The sequence below is a fragment of the Mus musculus genome, chromosome 15 (assembly GCF_000001635.26).
Source record: "Mus musculus strain C57BL/6J chromosome 15, GRCm38.p6 C57BL/6J".
Lineage (NCBI taxonomy): Eukaryota > Metazoa > Chordata > Mammalia > Rodentia > Muridae > Mus > Mus musculus.
Window position 1 is genome coordinate 57,500,942 of NC_000081.6, and position 19,523 is coordinate 57,520,464.

The following is a 19,523-nucleotide window of genomic DNA, read 5'->3' on the forward strand; positions in this document are numbered from 1 at the left end:
CTGGATATGGCAGTCTTTAGATGGTCCATCTTTTCATCACAGCTCCAAACTTTATCTCTGTAACTCTTTCCATGGGTGTTTTGTTCCCAATTCTAAGAAGTGTCCACACTTTGGTCTTCGTTCTTCTTGAGTTTCATGCATTTAACAAATTGTATCTTATATCTTGGGTATCCTTGCCTAGGAATTTCACAAATTCATTCTTTTTAATAGCTGAGTAGTACTCCATTATGTAAATTTACCACATTTTTTTGTATCCATTCCTCTGTTGAGGGGCATCTGGGTTCTTTCCAGCTTCTGACTATTATAAATAAGGCTGCTATGAACATAGTGCAGCATGTGTCCTTCTTACCGGTTGGGACATCTTCTGGATATATGCCCAGGAGAGGTATTGCGGGATCCTCCGGTAGTACTATGTCCAATTTTCTGAGGAACCGCCAGACTGATTTCCAGAGTGGTTGTACAAGCTTGCAATCCCACCAACAATGGAGGAGTGTTCCTCTTTCTCCACATCCTCGCCAGCATCTGCTGTCACCTGAATTTTTGATCTTAGCCATTCTGACTGGTGTGAGGTAGAATCTCAGGGTTGGACAAAAACTATTTTCAATAAAAGAGGAAAATGGAAGTACCTATACTACCCCCAAACTAGAGTTTTTTAATTGTTCAAATGTTGATTGTACCACTATCCTGAGCCCAGAGTTTGAGGAAAAATATGTTATATAGATTGCTAGATCCACTGCACTTGACAAAGAAAGCCTCATACAGACCACTCTTTGTATCTTCACCATTTGTTTGTTCAAGTTCAATGATGCATGTCAATGCATTCTTAAGTTAATTGGCTACTCCACTTGCTTAATGATCTACAGCTTCATCTTCATGTGGATCCCCTAACAATTAGGAGCAGGCTGTCTCTGACTCTGTTGCCTGCCATTGGATCCTCTTCCTCTAGCTGGACTGCCTGGTGAGGCCTCAGTGGAAGTGGATGGAACTAATCTGCTGGGACTTGATGTACCAGGACAGGGTGGTACCCAGGGAGGTTTCCTCTTCTCTGAGAGAAGGAAAGCGGATAATAAGGGAAGGATTTGTAAGCATGGGACTAGGAGGAGAGGAAGGAAGGGGACTCAAATAGACATGTAAAGTGAATAAATTAATTAATTAATTAAAAAAAGAAGGCATGAATTGATTGTTGGATGTCATGCTGATCAATTGCTCTTGCTCTCACACATGCAATATCAAGGCCACATACTGCACACAAATTATTTGTTCCCATGATGTATGACTCTGAATCTCTATCGTTCTTGTTTGTCTTCTGGTTCTGCACCAATGCAAAAGAAAGGATCTCAAACCTCAAAAATTGAGGCCAAACTCAAAAATGAAGCCAGAGAGACAGCTCAGATCTTAAAACTCTTACAGAGCAAGCCTGATGACTCTATTTTTGTATTTCCACAACCAAGTAAAAGCTGGGCTTGCCATTTCTGTCTATAACCCCAGTCCTTCTGAGCACAGTGAGAGACAGAGATAGAAGATGCTCCCAGAGGCTTATGGGTCAGCAAGCCTAGAGTTTGCAATGCAGAAACAAAATCAGGAGAGACCCTGAACCATAAAGAGTAGAAGGTGAAAACTAATCCAAGTTTCCCTTTGGACTTCCACATGCACACTGTGGCAAATGTATGCACATGAACACACACATGTACTAGACATATCATAACACAAAAGCATAAATTTTTTAAAAAAATAATTAAAACCTCAGAAGCTGGGATGTACCTGAATTGTCATAGTGCTTGCCTGCCATACACACAGCCCTGGATTTGATCTCTAGCACATCATGAGAAATCTCTACACCACACCTCAAAATTCTGGAGGTGAAGAATGGGAGATCAGAAGCTCTAGCCCATCGCTGGCTACAAGGCCAGCTTTATTCTAGCCTGGACTGCATAAGACCCCATCTTTGACAAACCCAGAGGCTTGTAGCAAATATCATATCACGTTCATGGTTCCGTGCCTTCATAGTTGAGGAAAAACATGGGGTCCTGAACATAAGTCTTCCCTACGTCATCCCTGACTGAGATCTCAAATGAAGAACTCGAAACAAGGATTTACATATAAAGTACATTTAGGGAGATCATCTCAGGGGCCACTGTGAGAGAAAAAGACTCAGAACAGAAGCAATCCAATAAAAACATATTGATAGGTGCATCATCATTATAAACCACCAGGGTCAATTGTACTGAGGATGTACGAAAACGAGGTGAAGCATATTTTGGAATTGTCTCACAGAGACATGAAGAGGCTACCCAAACTCCTGCCCCACAGTGTTCAGAGTAGCTGATGAGCATCAAAACCCTGGTACTCTTAAGCTTCTAGCCTGGCGCCCCTCCCCCCCCCCCCCGGGTCCACTCTCAGAATTAAAGCTTTCAGTGTACAGCCAAGTAGGCTCTACAGCACTGTGAATGACGTAACTAGGGTATGATGGGTATCAGTTGCACTGTGGTCAACGTGCTAAAAGTGTTGCTCCCATCCATTCCCACGAGTCTGATGTTTATATTGCCCTCTGTGATGGTTAATCTTGTTTGTCAGGTTGACTGGGTCTGAAATCAAGTAAAGAATTTTCTTTCAAGTTATATGAAGAAGGAAGATTCCCCCAACACACACTCCTCCAACTGTGGACAGCCACCTTCCTGTGGCATGCAGATAAAAATAAAGGGGGGGGGGGTCTCAGAGAAAAAAGCTTTGCTTTTCACCAAGCTGCCTTCATAATCCTTTCCATCATGCTGGCAAGTTAGTCCACCGTGTTTGTGTCTGGTTATGGGTGCATCTGCCCCATTGCCGTCACTGTCACTGCTGCTGTATTAATAATCATCGACATCAGAACCTGACCCCTTCAGCCTTCCAGTGTGGACTTCAGACCAGAGGCTTTCCAGGAACTCTCCAGGACTTTGACACTAGCCCAGGGCTGCTGAGGTCTCCACCCTCATGGACCAAGCACCCTCCAGGGTCTTGTCTTCCCTGTTCTGAAGACAACCATCACTGAGCTACCCAGACTGTACCATGTAAGCCTGCCTAATAAACCCTTCTTTAATGTGTGTTCATTCCATCAGTCTTTTCCTTGAATGAAGCCTCAATGAAACATCCTAGAGTTCACAAGTGAAAGAACGCCATCTCTGAGAGGTGATATAACTTGCTCAAAGTCATGTAGCACCTGCATGTCGCCTGCTTCCAACCTCTATACTAAACTGCCTCTGAAGACCCGGAAATGAGGAACAACTTGCCTGAACCAGCCACCAGCCATATATGCCACAATCAGAAATAAAGAACATTGTCACCTCTGGCTCCTTGCCATCTGGTCCCTTTTGATCCTCTCCCATGGAGCCCCCTGCTTTGTAAACACTCTGTCGAGTGAATGGCTTAACCCCAAACACTTGCATGTCTTTTGACTCAGCAAAGCAGACAATGATGTAAGTTAAAACACGTGTCATCTGTGCTGTACATTAAGAATTGGTGTTCTTCTCACCCCCAGCTGTGTGGAAACAACCCAGAAGGGATCTCCTTGGCAGGCTCAGACTGTACTCTGCACATACCGGAGAGAAGGGACAGGGAACATGGACTCTGGCGAGCACTGATCCACAAAGGATCTTGCTTTTACTGGACTTGGTACTTAAGAGCCACAGCACAGGCTCCACACCATGAACGTGCAAAATCTTACTAGAACCAGGCTGGGCCCTGGTGCGACATAAAGGTGACAGGCAGTGTTTGGGGGACCCGCTGGGACAGAACAGTGATGGGCAGCTGGAGAGCAGACTGGCAACAAGGACAGAAAATAACCTGCACCTTTGAAGGCAGACTAAGTACTCAGACTGCTCCTTTGGAAGGAGCTCTAGTTACATGCACGGCAAAGTTGAGAGGAAAACAAATGGCCACTTGAAGTGACACAGGCTAAAAGAGTCAGAATATAGCTTTAACCCTCCTCCAGCACACCAGAATCTAAAATTCATTCCATCACATCATGAGTTTCGTTGCTATCAAGTGAGAACCCACAATATATGACAGGTAAGCCAATGTGCAGAGAGGACTGTGGCTTGGAAAATGTGGTGGGCCCTGGCACAATGCCACAACTCTACAGAAAGAACAAGACCCGCATGCAAAAGAACATTTTTGGAACTGTCATTGGAGTGGTTTGTACAAAGACCACATGGGTCCCTGGGTCTTGTGTTTTAGACTATAAATGCCCCCCCCCATGCTAAAGGTTTGGTCACTTGTGCCCTGGGGGCCAGAAGTGAGCTGGTGCAGAGTTCACTACACAGACTCTAGGAGCAGATGAGAAACATTGCAGCAAGCTCATCTGAATGCTGCTCCAAGTTCCTTTAATACCCTCCACCCATGCCCCATTGGTCCCAAGAAAGCATCTTTTCTAAACAGCAGTCCCTGATTACCTGGAATTATCAGCAATCCTTGGTCTCTCAGGCAGTCTTCAATTAGATCTTCCTGCAGGAGATGCTTTTGTGGCTCTGTGGCCCCTGGTGCTTATGTAGAGGTTAGAGGTGGCCCCACTGTCCCTGCTACAGTCACTCTCCCGTGGTGCTATGTGGAGGAGGTGGAAGCTTTCAGAGTGGAGTCTAGAAGAAAGTTAAGTCCTTGGGAGAGTTCCTTTATGGGAGATCATGGGAGCCTGGCTTTTCCCTGTCTCTGTTTCCTGGCTGTTGTGAGGTAGACAGGTCCCTCCGATCACAAGTTTTCCCCAGGATGAACTGTGCTGCTGCAGGTGCAGAATGATGTCCAGGTAGTCTCTGAAGCCATGAGCCAACATCTTTCTTATAAGCTGATGATCCCCTCCCCCAACATTTCATCATAGTGACAGACAGCTGACTAACACACAAGGAGGCATGAACAATCACTATGAAGCTTGCACAGACACAACAAGTCTGAGAAGAGGGATAAGAACTGCTGTGACTCCTTCAATCCCTTCTCCAACTCCTCCATCGGGAGCCCCATACTCAGTCCAAATGTTGGCTGCAAGCATCTGCCTCTGTATTTGTCAGGGACTGAAGGAACTGAGGGGGTTTGCAGCACCATGAGGAGCAACAGTGTCAACCAGCCAGACCCAGGGACTGAACCACCAACCAAAGAGTATACATGGAGGGACCCATGGCGCTGGCCACATATGTGACAGAGGATGGCCTTGTTGGACATCAGTAGAAGGAGCAGCCCTTGGGCCTGAGGGCTGATGCCCCAGTGTAGGGGAATGCCAGGGCTGGGGAAGAGGGGAGTAGGTAGGTGGGTGGGGGAGCACCCTCATAGAGGCGGGAGGGCAGGGAGGGATGGGGGTTCCACAGGGGAGACTTGGAAATGGGGAAACATTTTGAAATGTAAATAAAGAAAATATCCAATTAAAAAAGAAAGAGAGAGAAAGAGAAGGAAGGAAGGAAGGGAGGGAGGGAGGGAGGGAGGGAGGGAGGGAGGGAGGGAGGGAGGGAGAGAGAGAGAGAGAGAGAGAGAGAGAGAGAGAGAAAGAAAGAAAGAAAGAAAGAAAGAAAGAAAGAAAGAAAGAAAGAAAGAAAGAAAGAGAGAGAGAGAGGGGGGAGGGAAGGAAGGAAGGAAGGAAGGAAGGAAGGAAGGAAGGAAGGAGGGAGGGAGGAAGAAAGGAGGGAGGGAGGGAGAGAGAGAAAGCGAGAAAGCAAGTGAGAGAGAGAGAGAAAGAAAGAGAGAAAGAAAGAAAGAAGGAAAGAAAGAAAGAAAGAAAGAAAGAAAGAAAGAAAGAAAGAAAGAAAGAAAGAGAGAGAGAGAGAGAGTGTGGGGGGGGAAGGAAGGAAGGAAGGAAGGAAGGAAGGAAGGAAGGAAGGAAGGAAGGAAGGAAGGATTTGCTGTGTCTGGGGAGAGAGGAGATTCTGGTGGAAGGACAGAGACCCAGATCCAGGAGTGGTCACAGCATAGTCAGGGGACTGAGAGTGTACTCATCTGACGAGAGCTGTGATATACATGAGACAGGAACAGAGAGATCTGGTACAGCCATGGTTATCACTAAGTGTTTGTTTATAGGCTTTGAAGGGGTAGGAAATACTGCCAATTTAATCCAATCCATGCCTCTTACATGCTAGACATTTTCTCTGAACTACTGCAAAATTTCTCAACCTGAACACTCTTGGCCTTCAGGGGTAGGACATTCACTAGTTAATGCAGAGTCTTGGGATATATTTGGTAGCCCCCCCCCCCCCCCCCGCCGACATCTACCACAACACGCCAACAGAACTTATTGCCAGTTCTAACAGCCATAAATGCCCTGACGTTGCTAACTGCTCTTTCCAAAGCAAAACTACTGGAGAGCTATATGCTCTAATGCAAGTTTCACATCATGAGATGATTGCTATTGCCAGCTCTAACTTATAGAGGAAGAAACTGAGGCATTGGGGAGGAACACAAGGAGCCCAAGTTCATTGGGTTTGTAAGCAGACCATTAGGAAACTTCCATAGACCTGGGTGTCGTGGCATAAGGCTGTAATCCTGACACTCAGAAAGCTAAGGCAAGAGGATCTCGAGTTCAAAGGTCAAGGTTGGAGAGATGGCTGATGGATAAAGCAATTGCCATGCAAGCTTGAGAATCAGAGTTCTGATTTCTAAAACCCACATAAAATCAGGGCAGACATAACCTGCTGTAAACCAGGGAGTTGGCAAGCAGAAATGGGATCCTAGCGTATGCTGGCTAGTCAGGCCAGTCAGAACCATTAAGTTCTGGTTCGATGGGAGACCCTGCCTCAATAAATAAAATGAATAGCTATGGAGAAAGACAGCTGACATCAACTTCGAGGACCCCATATGCACATAGCTATACATTTGTATACATGTGTAACCTCATACTCCTGTGTACTCACACATATGAAGACATACATTCACATGCAAAAATCAGCTCTAACATCGTCACCTCGCAATTCTTCCTATTTATGAAACAACTCCTTTGAATACATGTGGTGACAACTCCTATTTATCAATTGCGTATGCCCTAAATTGATGATAATCTTTGCCCTTTGTTCTCACTGTTGCCCTTGGTTATATCAGCATCATGGATCACCATGTCTCAGGTCAAGTTAGGGCTACTCTCCCCTCCAGATACCTCACAAATCTCCATGCACTGTGGTACTATGATCATCAGAGAGGTTTAATCACACGGAAGCTTGGGGCATCATCAAGTGCATAAGAAGCCTACCATGAATGATAACCAACATCGTCACTTCCAATTTAGACATCAGGAACAGTTATCCAAATCTCTGCCTTTGCCATTCTCCCTAAAGGCTCAATGATTAACCCTGACTGTCAATCCAGAGGTATGTCTGTAAGCATGCTTCCAGAAAGATTTAACTGAAATCTAAAGACCCATTCTGAGTGTGGGTGGCATCATGGGCTAAGGTCTGAGACCAAATGAAAATGGAAAAGAGAAGTGACCAGCTGAGCCTCATCACCCACCTCTCTATTTCATCACTTCAGATGCAATGTCACTCACTAGTCACCCGGGCTCCTTGTACTATGCCTTCTGCACTGTGACGGACCTTGCCCTAAAACTGTAGGCCAAAATATACTATTCTTTAAGATGGTTTGTAATGTATTTTCTCACAGCAAAGAGAGAAGTGACAAATCCATCAGCTTGAAAATCTGAAGAGGACACAAGTGACTGAAAAACAGAGTTTGGTCAAGCTAACCTGTGAGCCTGTCCAGAGACCATGAACCAAAACAACACTACTAGAGCTTGTATTGCTGCCTCTCCGTTGTGCTTTGGTGCCCTCTGCTGGCCTTGAAATTCACTGCTAGAAAGTAGTGTATATAAGCAGGCAGTAAAATTGCCCTACAATTACATCCATCCAGACCCAGGTGTGTGTGTGTGTGTGTGTGTGTGTGTGTGTGTGTGTGTGTGTGTGTGTGTGTGTGTGTACGCTGAAAGAAAAATCTTTCAGAAAGAATGCTTAAAATTAAGAATTTATTACTGAGACGCCCCGATGAGCTAGACTTTGTCTATGTGTTTCCTTGCTTAATACATTTATACTGGCAGGAAGCGTGTGGCTAAAAAGCAGTGGGGCTGCCAGACAGTGGAGGACCTGGAGGCCAGCAGAGGACAAGGACAGATCGCTGCACACATGTACACCGTTATGCACACTTATTCTGGTGTACTAAGAGATAGATAGATGGATTACTTCCGTTTTAGGCATATCCACATTCGGCATCTTTTAGGTTTTGCATTTCACATCTGAAAAGTGTTGGAGGATCTCCTGAGAGCAAAGGCACAGAGTCATGGCAGAAGATATCCATTAAGCTTCTCCTTCCCATAATTCATTTCGTCTGACAAGGTCTGTTTGCACCCTGTTTCATTAAGCCTGAGAAGCTGGGCGGCTGGTCCGGCAGCAACACGACCAGACCACTCGTTCTCCACCTCTGGCTCCACAGCAGGGCTTCGCCTCAGTGAGATGCAGGCACCAGGGCTAGCGTTCTGAATTCCCTGGCCGTGCCACGGACACCGTGGACACTGCTTCACACTGTCATCATCTGAGTGACCTTGCTGCTGCCTGAGAAGAGACCTCTGTCTTGGACGAGGAAGATGGTTGGGTGCTGAAGACAAAAACCACACTGGCTTTCCCGGGGCCATTCAGTTGCTCTGAATCCAGTGAAAACAAGCAGTTTGCCATCTGGTCATCGCCCTGGGGCTGAGGTGTCAATCCCCTGTCCTTCATCCTGCCCTTCTTAGAAAAACACAGGCCCTGGGTGGTCCAGATGGCTGCAGGCCTTTGCACAATGAACAGAGACCGGCTGATACACATGACTCCCTCTGCCCCAGGAAGTCCTCCCATACAAAAATACATTAGAGAGACGTTCCTCCTGAACGATTTGTTAGAGTCAACCACTTCTGGGAAGGGAAACTTGAAAGACCCTAGAAACTATACAAACCCCGCCCCCAGCTCCTGCAGATGAATGAGGTTGGCATGCCGACAACCTGTGGTACTTGTACGGCCCATTCATCCCATGGAGATCCTCAAAGTGTTTTCCCACCAGAAGAAAAGGAGAGCATTTCAATAATGAACTTTAATGAATCTCAAGCTGTTTCCTCCTTTCCCTTGTCACTTCTTACCCTCGACACAGTTGTCTGTAGAAACTCTCTTCTTGGGCTCAGTACAGTAACCAAGCTATCACCAGCTCACACCCAATGCACAGTGTCCAGCAGCCCGGGAGAAGGAAAATCCCATGGAAGAGTACAGAAGTCACGTCTGAGTAGGAGGGATGGTTACTGCAGGCCTCCAAAGCCCACAGCAGCAAGGACACTAACAGGAACCTCAGAAATCTTCAAGGTCACCAGGTCATTACTGGCTTAGTCCAAACTCTCTTCAGTGTACACGGAGAAATGGAAAAACATTAAACACGATGAAAAGTGGCCAAAAAAGTAATATTTAAAGACATCATTTAAAATGTAAACTGTGGTACGAATTCTAATATATGTGACTGGGGAGAGTCACCCAACTCCTCTAAGCCTTATTTTCATTGCATATAAAATAACTTAGAAAAAAAAAACGATTAAAGGGATAGTTCTCAGAGCTTGGTGGCCTGAGAGTGTGATCTCGGGCACTCAGGAGTCTGAGAGATCAGGACCACACGCTTGTCCAGAAAAGCTTCAGAGTGAATTCAACACCAGCCTAGGAGGATAGTATGGAGCACTTATCTAGCATGCACAAAACCCTGGGTTCAATTCCAGTATGGCAAAATAAATAAAAGGGTTAGCATGGTAATATGCAATTCATGAATATATTTACTGAGGGTTTGTTGTTATTATTGTTGGAGGGACTTTTTGGTTTTTAGTTGGAGGGGTTGTTGTTTACCTGAGATGGAGTCTCATGTGCCCACAAGCCAGTCTGAACTTTCTACACAGGTTAGAATGACCTTGAACTTCTGACTCTTGAACTTCCATCCCAAGGGCTGGGATTATAGGCACTCCCAGTTCTTCACTAATATGCTTTCCTGACATATAAGAATCAATAGTAAATGTTAGCACCTAATAAATAATGAAATGCTAATACATTAAACTATGTTAACATTAATATCGATATCAATATGGAACATTAATGTTGATGTTATTATTTATATACATATTACTACGACTACAGAGGTCAAAGTAATGAGTACAGGGTTCACCTTTGTTCACATTTATGATAGGAATTCTCAATTTTAGTGCGACTGGTGCTTTGAACTTATTGACTCTATTTGGTTCCAATACAGCTATCCTGTGTATTGTAAATTTCTAACAGCGGACATGTGTTTATACCTAAGATCCATGAACAACAGCTTTCCACCCATTCTGATAACTCAAAATGTCTCCGGGTGTTGTCCATGTCTCCTAGCAGAGGGCAAGCCCTACTCTACCAGACCCTGTACTGGCTACTAGTATAGCAGCTTGACTTGATGTTTTCCACTTTTTAGTGACAAAATTAAAAGAGGAATCAAGCCGGGTGGTGGTGGCGCACGCCTTTAATCCCAGCACTTGGAAGGCAGAGGAAGGCAGATTTCTGAGTTCGAGGCCAGCCTGGTCTACAAAGTGAGTTCCAGGACAGCCAGGGCTACACAGAAAAAAAAAGGGGGGGGGAGTCAATATTTCAGAATTAAAAGAGGAGGCCAAGAGGTCTAGCATCAACTGTGGTGCCCTAACTCGGGGTGCAGCCTCTGACCTAATCTCATCCAGAGAAACAATCTTGAGATCCTTAGCTCCAGTGTGGGCAAAGAGAAACAGTGGAAGAACACAGCTGACTTTCCAGGGTAAACAAACCTAGATCCATACCAGGAAATAGCAGTTCAACAGCTTGCATGGAATTTCTGCCTTGGGATGCAACGCATCTGGCTGAAACAATGCAGTTTTTTGGTGACTGAAAGCGGAAGGGAAGAGGGTACTTGTCAGTGTGGCTGTCCAAGGAGGCTCTTCTCATCTGATGGGTTTGGAGAAGAAGAAAAATGGAAACAGGTTTGTTTCCTTCTGCTTCACGTAACATCTTGGATGCTAAGATTAGTTGGAAGCGGAGTAAACGCGCTAAGTAAACGTGCACTAAGACCCAGCTCCGACGATGATTGGTTGGACTTCTCTGAATGAATCATTGTCTCCTCCAGGCTCCTTATCTGGTTATGCCAGGTAACACACTGGCCTTGAGCAGCTGGTCACGGGATGTGCAGAAGAGAGAACTGCTTGAAAGACAGAAACATCTGCCTCATTGGAAGGAGAGTCGTGACACCTTCCTCCATTACAGAACTGGGTTTTGAGGGCTTAGCACTAAGATTCCCAGTGTGGGAGGAATCCAGCCACCCTGACTGATGAGAACAGCCACTTGTGTGTTTTTCTGCACGATCTTGGAGTTCTGAAGCCTTACTTCTGTCCCTCTGCTTCACTGGAAGATGAATTTCTAGGAAGAGCCTTGGAATATGATTATGTGTAAGAGATAAAACCTAATTTTAGCTCAACACTTAACTACTACCAAACCTTGAAAATAAAAAAACTCTCACTGTTGTCTAATTCTATGCCCCTACTTGTAAAATCCTCTGGTCAATGACACAGACATCAGCCTGGGCAGTATGGGATTTTAGGGAGCAAGAGAAAACATAATCTCCTACTGGCCCTAGGTAACTGGGACAAAATTATTTTCAAATATAGTATTTAGAAAATTACAGTACATTTGGTTATGAACATTCCTCTTGTATCTCTGAATCCAGGAGTGGCCCCAAGGGACATTTCATCCACATGTTTCCCATTCATTACAAACTACCTCACTTAAACACAGCTAAGCCATCTGAGGCCAAGACAGCTTGCAGGCTCCATCATTTATTAATTTTGTGGTAACTCCAGAAGCAGCAAATTCTATCTTCCTGAGAGCAAATCATTTGAAACCTCAAAATGTTCACAGTTAAGCCAAGAACAGAACTTCTATATAGGGCCATAGTTGAATCATACAGAGAGACAGAGCCTAGCTCTGACTGTGGCAAGAGTTCTCTGTTATCTACCCAAGAAACACAGTACAATTGTATATTTGTGGAGAAACGGGATATTTCTATAAAACTAGCAAAGTACAGAATTGACAAATGACAATATCTTCTTAGTTACTTGGAAATATTCAGATCCACAATTCTCACACCGTTTTGATTGGGAAATATATCAAAGATGTAGAATATAAGTTGTTTGTGTTCCATGTGTGGCAGAGGACTATGTTGTCTGGCCTCAGTAGGAGAGGATGTGCCTAATCCTGTAAAGACTTGATGCCCCAGGGAAGGGTGAAGTGGGGGGAGGTAAGGAAGTGAGGAAGTGGGGGAGCACCCTCTCAGAGGCAAAGGGGAGGGGAGAGGGGTGAAGAACTCTTGGAGGGGGCACCGGTAAGGGGGACAACATTTGGAATGTAAATAAATAAACAGTTTTTTTAAAAAGTGTTCATCAAAAGACATTGTAAAATATGAAATTATATTTTATGAGAGTGACATTACCTATGTCTTTCTCTTTTAACTTTTATTCTTGTCTTATACATTACATCTCAATCGAAGTTTCCAGTCTCTCTGCTCCTCTCAGTCGCTTCCCCCACCTCTCATCTCCCCCAGATCGACTCCTCCTCCATTTCCCTTCAGACAAAAACAAAAAAGAGCAGCCCTCCCTGGGATATCTTCAGAAGATGGCCTAACAAGATACAATAAGACTGTGAGCAAACCTTCATATCAAGGCTGGACAAGGCAAATCAGTAGGAGGAAAAGGGTCCCAAGCACAGGTAAAAGAGTCAGAGACACCCCCTACTCCCATTGTTGTGAATCCCACAAGAACATCAAGCCACACAACCATAAAGTAATGCAGAGGACCTAGGTCAGATCATAGAGGGTCTGTGATGCCACTTCAGTCTCTTGGAGCCTTTGTGAGCCCTGCATAGATGACTCAGTGGACCATGTTCTCATGGTGTCCTCAACCCCTGGTTCTTATAATCCTTCCTCGTGCTCTTCTGTGGGGTTCCCCTGTCTTTGCCTAGTGTTTGGCTGTAGGTCTCTGCATCTGGTCCTATCAGTTGCTGGATGACACTCTTCAGTGATATTGGGCTAGGCACCAATCTATGAGTATAGCAGATAATCATTAGAAATCGTTTTATTGACTATTTTGCTAGTCATGTTTGGTTCTATCCAAGGCTCTCTGTGCTATCCTCCCTCTGGTTCTCAGCCGTCCACACAGTGTCAGATGTAGACTTCTTCTTGTGGCATGGGCATCACGTTCTGTGCCTCCTAGCACATCCCACAGGCAGGACAGATCATGGGTCAAAGGTTTTGTGTCTGGGTTCATATCACAGTCCCACTGCTAGAAGCCTGGTTATAGAAGATAGCCAATTCAGACTCCATATTCCCATTAGTAACTAGTAGGAAACTCCACTAGGGTCAAAGCTCCTCCTTATTCCCATTAGTAGGAGATTTCACTAGGTCACTCTCATAGATTCCAGGCAGTTTCAACAGCACTAAGTTTCTATGTTGCCCCTAAAATACGCCCCCATAGTTCTAGAAGAAGGTCCACACACACTGACCTGTGCTCAATAAATAATCAATATGCCTGTAAGACTTGACCCAAGTTGCTGCAACATTGTGATTCTGTGTGACTACTGGAAAATCCAGTGAAGGCTTGAGATCGATGGCCACAGGGTAAAGGGAGAAACTCAATAGACAGGGCTCACGCTAAGGAAATGGCCTCAAGAGTGTGTTGGCTATTGGCAAATGGAAACTAGCTCAGGAATGTGCTCGTTTTAACATGTGTTACAAACGACATAAAACTTAACATTCATCATCCTATATCCTCTGACAAATAAAAATACCACATCTTGTACTTTTACCTAAATTGCCACCTCATAACTTCTGACTAGTCCTCAAATTGAAAATGGACTGTGAAAGGAAAGATATCTGGCACCCAAGGAAACATCAGAAATACCCAACTGTTTGAAGGAGGCCGCTGATGATAAATTTCAGAATGTCATTAACCAGTGGTAAAATGGGGTGATGTAGGATCTACACGTAAGGTCTTAATTCATCATATAAGCATTTATTGTTCATTCAAGTTATGTCATCAGACATCATGCTTTTATTAGCCCTCCATACTATAGGAGAGACCTAAGAACAAAGGAAAACTTGTTTGTCTAGCAGGGAAGCAAGTCATTCAAAGCAAAGGTCATCTCTCACTTCAAAAAGAATGGCTCCCAGTGACCTCCCAGGGAGCAGCAGTACATTGGTTTTCCATGTATATCGCCTATTCCTCCTGTGAACTCTCTGCTTTACCTAAAAAAAATTATATATTAGGTGATAGATAGATAGATAGATAGATAGATAGATAGATAGATAGATAGATAGATGATAACTATGTAGGTATGAGAGATAGATAGATAGATAGATAGATAGATAGATAGATAGATAGATAGATAGATAGGTAATGGATAGATAGGTAGATAGTTATGAGAGATAGATATAAATGATAGATAGATAGATAGATAGATAGATAGATAGATAGATAGATAGATAGATAGATAGATGATAGGTAGAAAGATAGGTAGGTAGATAGATAGATGACAGGATAAACAGACAGATTACAGATCTACTCATGGAAGTACATAGACGTTAGCAGGTATGGATATGGGTAGTTAAGAGATTCTGTCACTACCACTGAAGAACCTTACAGAATATTTAGATAGAATTACTTCACAAAAAAACCAACTCTCCTGCTAGCATAGCCCAATTTATCACTATGGCATGCACCTGCTCTGCCCTCCCCTTGTCCTGCTGACCCCTCCAGCTTCTTGTAATCACAGACAAACAAGTCCTCACTGACAACAGTCTTCTTTGTCTCTCCAGTATACCTACCATTGATAAAATCTTAACTGAAGGTAAGATGTGCCACTTGTTTTTAGACATCAGAGATGTTTCCGTCTATAACTGATGTCCTTCTTTATTTCCTTGATCTTAATGTCAGATTTCAGTTTCCTTAGCCTTTTGGTACAAATGTCCTCTATTTTAAGATGCCTCAGTTCTATTTGGAAAAATAAATGTTGTTTGGTGACTGTTTAAGTTCCCTGAGAAGGCCATGATCCTTGAGGTGTGTTCTTCAGTGATCTCAGTGAATGGAACTTTTTCAATATGATTCTTCACTCTGATCTTAGAGATTTTAGGTAACTTCCTTTTCCTCATATTTTCTGTTCTCATTCATTTTTGAAGAGCTATGAGCAGTAAAGACTACACCTGTATCTCAACTATATATCATGCTCCTGGCCCTAGCCAAAGGGCCCCTCCCACACCAAGATTCTTAGCATCATAGCAATTAAACTCCAGCAATTATGAAGCTCAACACAAATCACTTCACTGTATCCTTGTCATGGATGACCCTTTAAAGCATGCGCAATTATTACCTTTAAATTAAGGATACTGAAGCATGAAGGGGCTAGGTAAATCTTCCAAGGTCTTAAAGAGAGTACGGAGTAGATCCAAGACTTGAAACTGCTACCCAGGCATTTAACTGCCACAACCAGGTGGTCTTTAAAGACCAGTAGTCAAAACGAGCTCCCCTCTGAATGGTCTTTGTTTCTCATATTAGAGCCTCCCATCATAATTGCAATCATTTGAGATAGAGTAATCCTTCACATATGCATGACCTTGCATTTTCTCCATTACCTTCCATTCTATCAAAGCTTAGTAATTCTTCTACCTGCACCTCACTCATTTGTCCTAGGACACTTTTATGGCCACTTGGCTTTTTAATGTATTGAAATATTCTATCACTAATTGCTTAAAGGGGTGTCACATGGGAAAGATAAGTGTGTGAGTTATATAATGATATATAATATTATGCTAAGCAGTTTGAAAAGTTCTTCTGTTAATATCCAAGTGTTAGACAGCAGGTCTGCCCCCTAGCCTTACATCACACACACTTGAGAACATGGGATTCTCAATGAGAAGGCGTCGCTATCCTTGTTGCACTAAACATTCAAGGAAAATAGACAGTACAGCAAGAGCAAGAAATGAAGGGCAGAGGCTGTTGGTTATGTGAGTGTGGTATCAGAGCAAACCGTGAACCTGATGGTCAGGTCCAGTTGACATTGGACAGCCTGTCAGATTTTCATCTCTTCTTTCGAGGATGAAGGTAGTCAAATTGTTTTGGGATCTCCTGTCCTGACTGGGTCCTTCAATCTGGCAAGGAACCAAGAAAGTCTCCAAAAACAATGTCCACTTCCATGATCACATGCTCTATATCCCTGTGACATACTTTGAATCACCAGTCTGCTATCTGGAGTAGAAGAAAGTAAAGGCAATCCAACGATGTGTGGCTGTTATTTCTGCAGATCTCCAACACAGGCCATTCTTGCCAGCTCTGAAGACCCGACTCATAAACATCAGATAAACATAAGTGCTTTCAACACCAAGTGTGGAGTCATTCACACATCAAGTCTTGTCTTTTCACTAATTAAAAGAATTTGAAAGAGAACAGGGAGACCCATGGGAGGGAAGAAAAGGGAGGGAGAAATGGAAACACTGTAATTATATTATAATCTCAAAAAAATAAAAGTAAATATTTGAAAAACTAGAACAGAGAAGGAACAGGCTTAAGAATGCAGTTCACCTGAAGGCAGGCAGTGGAGAACTATTTCAGAAGTTAAACCTCCAGAAAGGAGCCATTGGAGAGTAGGCTGTGCCAATCATGCAGGGTTCCACACGACTGATGGCAGAGTATGTGCACCTCATGACTTCATAGATCTGCCATGTGATGTTGCTTCAGGAAACGAAGGGAGTCAGACTAAAGGAGACATGGTACCTTCACGGGACTCTCCTGCCACAGGACAGAAGACAAAGCAGCTAAGGAGAGAACAGGAAGTAGAGACCACTTTCCCAGATCTCCAGGGTCCAGATCCCAGGATCTCAAGCTGTGTCCAGTGCCAGCCTCAGCACTTGTGGGCCCTGCTGGCTGTAGCTGCTCTCAGAGACGACGCACGAGAGAGCAGCCCCCATCTGGAACTCCAGAAAGGAAAATCTAAAACAAGGTGCTGAGAGGAAGAATTTATGTCTCCTCAACTCTCCATTCTCTATTGAGATAAATGTCTTTATCTCCACTCACGCAAAGATCTGTTCTACACCACTGGTTTGAAACTTGTGTAAAATTTAAAAGCCCTTTCCCAAAGATCTCATTCCAGAAACCCAAAGCCAAGTAAAATATGCAATTACTTCCAAGATGAATGGCTCTCCTGGCAAGCATTCCCACACTGTAGCTGTACGTCAGGATTCCTTGTCTCAGTGCATTTGTCAACTTTTAAGTTGGAATTTCGAGTTTTTTGTCTGAAGAAGCACCTCTAAAACTCAAAAGAAAAAAAAAAGATTATCTCCCTCAGAATGCAGAATGAAACAACGGAGTTGGATGTGAGAACTTCTAAAATCAAGATAGTATTTCTTTCAGCCCTTGAGGTTTCCTGCCACCAAAAGGCAGTGTTATTCCCTAAGCTAGGAGCCACCACCATCTTTGCAGGGAAGCTCCTGAAGTTTGGGTTTTAACTCTGTCACTTGTGAGCTCTTGGATGCCATATCAGTTTCCTGAGTCTGGATTTCCTTGTCTTTGCTGATGATGTTTAATGATGATCCCTTCCGTTTTGCTTAGTGATGACAGTAGTAACCACAGAACCCAGCTCATCTGAGAGGTCACAAACCTCTCACTGTCCAATAATTTGGTACTTCTCTGTTGGGGGGGAAATCTTAGTTGGCACAAATGTATTCAAGAATCTGGTGGGTGTTGATTCTCACTGGACATTAATTCATTTTCACACACAGCCTATATGGGGGCTCCCATCTGGTGATGCTCAAGTAAGCATAAGAAGGAGAATGGTAATCATTCAACCAGTAGATGATGCTCACTCTTTAGCATATGCACAGTAGTGCTTAACAAGTCTTAAGCATTGCACTTCACGCATATCAGATTAAAGAGAACAATAGCTTGATACTTCCCCTGTAGCCATGCTCCTAAGTTCCCCCGCCATCTTCCATGGGAGATACCCTGGCAGACAGTCAAGGAACGTCCTAAACTTCTATTGAGTTTTAATTTTTGTTGTCTTTTTTCTACTTCAATTTGACCCTGGATAGCTATACATATATAACTTTCATACACTTTCTTCTCCCCTCCACCCCCTCCATCTCTACAGTTCAGACTTCCTGTAATATTGCTGAAGGTTTGGTAAGTATTTCTGTGGCAAAAAAAAAAAAAAAATTATACAATGTGCTAGAGTGTTCTGTGAGGCTAAGCATGTTCTCCTGATTGTCAGAGCCCTCAGATCTTCCTCATGCTGGATGTGGCTTGGACTCCACAGGTCTTTCTTCAACTAAGGAGAACTTGAATGTAGACTCCAAAAAAGCTATAATGAAATTCACACACATGTACATACCGCACACACATGACACATACATACAGATACACACACATGTATACAAATATGCACACGTGAGTGCACGTACTCACACACGTGTACACATGCACATGTTACATATACAACATGCATATAGCATATATACACACACACACATACACACGTATACACGTATAACACATACACACTTAAACACACACACATACAACCTTTCTGTTTTATCACCTAACAAACTGACATTTGGTGCTACAGTGAAGATAAGCCTAAAATCATTATGTTAACTGAAATGAAATAATCATAAAAGGGCCACATCTGGTCTGATTCTACTTACATGAAATATCCAAAATAGGTACATCCATAAGCAAACAATGGACTAATGACTGTCAAGGGCGATGGGAGTGGCAAATAGGAACCGAATGTTCAGTAAGTGCAAGTCTCCTTTAGAGATGATGAAAGTATGTTGTGTGGAGCCAGAGGTACTAGTGTACAAAGCTGTAAACGTGCACAGTTCTTATATTCTTGAAGAAACTTGACTTAGAAAACTCCATTGGTTTCTTTAAAATTCACCTGTTGAGGTGGGCCTCATATACCTGGCCATTAATCTTTCTTAAAGACTCCTGCCACCGATTGCATTTTCACACAGACCCCTCAACTGGTAGTCTAATAATTCCCCAAGCTTCAGGGCTGTGTTTGGCTTGCTTGCTTTCTTTCTTTGTTTCTTTGTTTCTTTCTTTCTTTCTTTCTTTCTTTTCCATTTTCATCAAAATGCACCTGTCTTATAGCAGCAAGATGGCTCAGCATGTAAAAACACTAGCCGTCAAGCTTGTTGTTGTTTTCAACCATAGGACCCAAAAGAAGAAGGAGAGAACCAGTTCCCACAGATTGTTCTCTGAGCTCACACATGCACAGTGCTGAGTGTCTGCTTGTGCACGCATGCGCGTGCGCGTATACACACACACACACACACACACACACACACACACACACACACGTAATCAGTTTTTAAACTTAGCTATCTTGATCATTCTCCCGGTAAGAGCAGTGATTTTTGGCATATACAGTAGGAAAAGAATCAGAAAAGTAGGTGAACTTCTGCCTGAGTTTGGGGCATACTAGGCATTA

The 19,523-nt window shown here is 43.6% G+C and overlaps 1 long non-coding RNA gene across 1 annotated transcript; it reads right to left on the reverse strand.

Annotated features, from left to right (window-relative positions):
* Positions 1 to 15,158: 15,158 nt before the first annotated feature.
* Positions 15,159 to 17,321, reverse strand: Gm35627. The gene is made up of 3 exons (XR_384107.3): positions 17,215 to 17,321; positions 16,616 to 16,822; positions 15,159 to 16,455 (listed from the first exon to the last, which is right to left on the reverse strand). It is a non-coding gene; the product is annotated as a predicted gene, 35627 (long non-coding RNA).
* Positions 17,322 to 19,523: the final 2,202 nt, after the last annotated feature.